Raw genomic sequence first — 5,141 nt, 5'->3', positions numbered from 1 at the left:
CAACCCCACCTAACTACTTTTCTCTCTCTAATTTTCGAAAATCACTAACCACTTTTTCAAAAATCTTTTTAATTAAGTAATTTATTTAGTTTTTAAATTTCATCTTATTTCCCCCTCCTCACCTTCTTCTATTTAAAGGCTAACACTCCTCCTCAATTAACAATTCGAACTCTCTCCTTCTTTATATGTTCGAATTCTTCTCTATCTACCTCATCCTTCTATTCTTATTTTCCTCTGACACCTCAAGGAATCTCTATACTGTGACATAGAGGATTTCATACTTTCTTGTTCTCTTCTCTTTCTTATGAGCAGGAACAAGGACAAAGGCATTCTTGTTGAAGCTGATCCTGAACCTGAAAGGACCTTGAAGAGGAAGCTAAGAGAAGCTAAAGCACAACTCTCTGGAGAGGACCTAATAGAAATTTTTGAAAAGGAAGCAGACAAAACAAACATGGACGAACCCAACAACAATGGTGGAGATGCAAGGAAGATGCTTGGTGACTTTATTGCACCCTCTTCTGACTTCTGTGGAAGGAGCATCTCAATTCCTGCAATTGGAGAAAACAACTTTGAGCTTAAGCCTCAATTAGTTTCTCTAATCCAGCAGAATTGCAAGTATCATGGACTTCCACTGGAAGATCCTCATCAGTTTTTAGCTGAATTCTTGTAAATCTGTGACACTATTAAGACCCATGGGGTTGACCCTGAGGTCTACAGACTTATGCTCTTCCCTTTTGCTGTAAGAGACAGAGCTAGGACATGGTTGGACTCACAACCTAAAGAAAGCCTAAACTCTTGGGAAAAGCTGGTCAATGCCTTCTTGGCAAAGTTCTTTCCACCTCAAAAATTGAGTAAGCTTAGAGTGGAAGTCCAAACCTTCAGACAGAAGGAAGGTGAATCCCTCTATGAAGCTTAGGAAAGATACAAGCAGTTGATCAGAAGGTGTCCTTTTGGCATGCTTTCAGAATGGAGCATCATATGCATATTCTATGATGATCTGTCTGAACTATCCAAGATGTCATTGGACAACTCTGCTGGTGGATCTCTTCACTCTGAAGAAGACACCTGAAGAAGCTCAGGAACTCATTGAAATGGTTGCAAATAACCAATTCATGTACACTCCTGAAAGAAATCCTGTGAATAATAGGACAACTCAGAAAAAAGGAGTTCTTGAGATTGACACTTTGAATGTCATATTGGCTCAGAATAAAATATTGACTCAGCAAGTCAATATGATTTCTCAGAGTCTGTCTGGAATGCAAGCAACAACAGGCAGTACTAAAGAAGCATCTTCTGAAGAAGAAGCTTATGATCCTAAGAATCCTGCAATGAAAGAGGTGAATTACATGGGAGAACCCTATGGAAACACCTATAATCCTTCATGGAGAAATCATCCAAATCTCTCATGGAAGGACCAACAGAAGCCTCAACAAGGCTTCAACAACAATAATAGTGGAAGAAATCGGTTTAGCAATAGCAAACCTTTTCCATCATCTTCTCAGCAACAAACAGAGAACTCTGAGCAGAGTCATTCTGACTTAGCAAACATAGTCTCTGATTTATCTAAGGCCACTCTTAGTTTCGTGACTAAAACAAGGTCCTCCATTAGAAATCTGGAGGCACAGGTGGGTCAGCTGAGTAAGAAAGTTACTGAACTCCCTCCTAGTACTCTCCCAAGCAATACAAAAGAGAATCCAAAAAGAGAGTGCAAGGCCATAAACATGTCCCACATGGCCGAATGTATAGAGGAGGGAAAGACAGTGATTTCCACTGAGGAAGACCTCAATGGACGTCCACTAGCCTCCAAGGAGTTCCCTAATGAGGAACCAAGGGAATCTGAGGCTCATACAGAGACCATAGAGATTCTATTGAACCTACTTCTGCCATTCATGAGCTCTGATGAGTATTCCTCCTCTAAAGATGATGAAGATATTACTGAAGAGCAAGTTGCTAAGTACCTTAGAGCAATCATGAAGCTAAATGCCAAGTTATTTGGTAATGAGACTTGGGAGTATGAACCTCCATTGCTCATCAATGAACTGAATGATCTGGTTCAATTGAAATTACCTCAGAAGAGATAGGATCCTGGAAAGTTCTCAATACCTTGTACTATAGGCACCATGACCTTTGAGAAGGCTCTGTGTGACCTAGGGTCAAGTATAAACCTCATGCCCCTTTCTGTAATGAAGAAACTATGGATTCTTGAGGTGCAAGCTGCAAGAATCTCACTAGAGATGGCAGACAATTCAAGGAAACAGGCTTATGGACTTGTAGAGGATGTCTTGGTGAAGGTTGAAGGCCAGTACATCCCTGCTGATTTCATAATCCTGGAAACTGGGAAGAATATGGATGAATCCATCATCCTTGGCAGACCCTTCCTAGCCACAGCAAAAGCTGTGATTGATGTTGACAGAGGAGAGTTGGTCCTTCAAGTGAATGAGGATTACCTTGTGTTCAAAGCTCAAGGATCTCCCTCTGTAACCATGGAAAAGAAGCATGAAAAGCTTCTCTCAATGCAGAGTCAAACAGAGCCCCCACATTTAAACTCTAAGTTTGGTGTTGGGAGGCCATCATCATGCTCTGAGTATCTGTGAGGCTCCATGAGAGCCCACTATCAAGCTATTGACATTAAAGAAGCGCTTATTGGGAGGCAACCCAATCTTTACTTATCTATGTTAAATTTCTATTTTCTATTGTTATTTTATGTTTTCTTTAGGTTGATGATCATGTGAAGTCACAAAAACAACTGAAAAATCAAAAGCAGAATGAAAAACAGCATTAAAAATAGCACACCCTGGAGGAGGAGCTTACTGGCGTTTAAACGCCAGTAAGGGTAGCAGAATGGGCATTAAACGCCCAGTCTGGCACCATTCTGGGCGTTTAACGCCAGAAAAAGGCACAAAGATGGCGTTTAAATGCCAGAAAAGGAAGAAAAGCTAGCGTTAAACGCCAGAAATGGGCAGCAACCTGGCGTTTAACGCCAGGATTGGCAGTCCAAGGGGCGTTTACACGCCAACATGGTGCAGGGATGAGAAATCCTTGACACCTCAGGATCTGTGGACCCCACAGGATCCCCACCTACCTCAACTCTCTCTCTCTCTTCTTCTCTCCTCTTCACACCTTTCCATAATACTCTTTCCCACCCACCATTGACCAATCACCTCAATACCTCTTCCTCAAATACCCCTCACCAATCACCTCCACTTCTCTTCCCCATCACCTCTTCACCAATCACCTCCTCACAATTCAAATTAAAAAAAAACTTTCCCTCCCAAACCCAACCCCTAATACACGAAAACCCACTACCTCTTCCCTAAATACCCCTCCTCACTACCTTCATTTTCACACATCATACACACCTCTCTCCAACTTAGCCGAACCTACACCAACCTTCCATCTCCTCCATTACTTCTTTTTCTACTCTTTTCTTTCTTCTTTTGCTCGAGGACGAGCAACCATTCTAAGTTTGGTGTGGAAAAAGCTAAAGCTTTTTGTTTTCCATAACCACTAATGGCACCAAAGGCCGGAGAAACCTCAAGAAAGAGGAAAGGAAAGGCAATTGCTTCCACCTCCGAGTCATGGGAGATGGAGAGATTCATCTCAAAGGTGCATCAAGACCACTTCTATGAAGTTGTGGCAAAGAAAAAGGTGATCCCCGAGGTTCCCTTTAAGCTCAAAAAGAGTGAATATCCGGAGATCCTACATGAGATTTGAAGAAGAGGTTGGGAAATTCTCACCAACCCCATTCAACAAGTCGGGATCTTAATGGTTCAAGAGTTCTATGCTAATGCATGGATCACCAAAAACCATGATCAAAGTGTGAACCCAGACCCAAAGAATTGGCATACAATGGTCCGGGGAAAATACTTAGATTTCAGTCCGGAAAATGTAAGATTGGCATTCAACTTGCCAATGATGCAAGGAGATGCACGCCCCTACACTAGGAGGGTCAACTTTGATCAAAGGTTGGACCAAGTCCTTATGGACATTTGTATGGAAGGCGCTCAATGGAAGAGAGATTCAAGAGGGACGCCGGTTCAACTAAGAAGGCTTGACCTCAAGCCAGTGGCTAGGGGATGGTTGGAGTTCATTCAACGCTCAATCATTCCCACTAGCAACCGGTCTGAAGTTACTATAGACCGGGCTATCATGATCCATAGCATCATGAATGGAGAGGAAGTAGAAGTGCATGAGGTTATATCCCTAGAACTCTACAAGGTGGCAGATAAGTCCTCTACTTTGGCAAGATTAGCCTTCCTTCATCCCATTTGTCACCTCTGCAATTCAGTTGGAATTTACATAGAGGAAGACACCCTCATTGAAGAGGACAAGTCCATCACTAAGAAAAGGATGGAGCAAGCAAGAGAGCCCACTCATGGACCTCAATAAGAGCATGAGGAAATTCCTCATCATGAAATCCCTAAGATGCCTCAAGGGATGCATTTCCCTCCACAAAATTATTGGGAGCAAATTAACACCTCCCTAGGAGAATTAAGTTCCAACATGGGACAACTAAGGGTGGAACACCAAGAGCATTCCATCCTCCTTCATGAGATTAGAGAAGACCAAAGAGCCATGAGGGAGGAGCAACAAAGGCAAGGAAGAGACATTGAGGAGCTCAAGCACTCCATAAGATCTTCAAGAGGAAGAACTAGCCACCATCACTAAGGTGGACCCGTTCTTTAATTTCCTTGCTCTTTATTTTCTGTTTTTCTTTTACTATGCTTAATGTTTTATTTATGTTTGCGTCTTTATTACATGATCATTAGTGTCTAGTGTCTATGTCTTAAAGCTATGAATGTCCTATGAATCCATCACCTCTCTTAAATGAAAAATGTTTTAATTGCAAAAGAACTAGAAGTACATGGTTTCGAATTCTATCTTGAAATTAGTTTAATTATTTTGATGTGGTGGCAATACCTTTTGTTTTCTGAATGGATGTTTGAACAATGCATATTTTTGAATTTGTTGATTATGAATGTTAAAATTGTTGGCTCTTAAAAGAATGATGAAAAAGGAGAAATGTTATTTGATAATCTAAAAAATCATAAAATTGATTCTTGAAGCAAGAAAAAAACAGTGAAAAGCTTAAGAAAAAAAAAGAAGAAAAAATGGCGAAAAAAAAAGAAAAAGAAAGAAAA

The 5,141-nt window shown here is 41.1% G+C and overlaps 1 non-coding gene across 1 annotated transcript; it reads right to left on the bottom strand.

The window, feature by feature from the left end:
- Window positions 1-853: 853 nt before the first annotated feature.
- LOC148544039 (small nucleolar RNA R71) lies at window positions 854-957 on the bottom strand. The gene has a single exon (XR_015901250.1). It is a non-coding gene; the product is annotated as a small nucleolar RNA R71 (small nucleolar RNA).
- Between the last annotated feature and the right edge of the window lie 4,184 nt (window positions 958-5,141).

This window comes from Arachis ipaensis, chromosome B9 (assembly GCF_059453495.1).
Source record: "Arachis ipaensis isolate K30076 ecotype BB chromosome B9, ASM5945349v1, whole genome shotgun sequence".
In the NCBI taxonomy this organism is placed as follows: domain Eukaryota; kingdom Viridiplantae; phylum Streptophyta; class Magnoliopsida; order Fabales; family Fabaceae; genus Arachis; species Arachis ipaensis.
The sequence above is the reverse complement of the archived record's forward strand: the minus strand, read 5'-3'. Positions and strand labels throughout refer to the sequence as shown.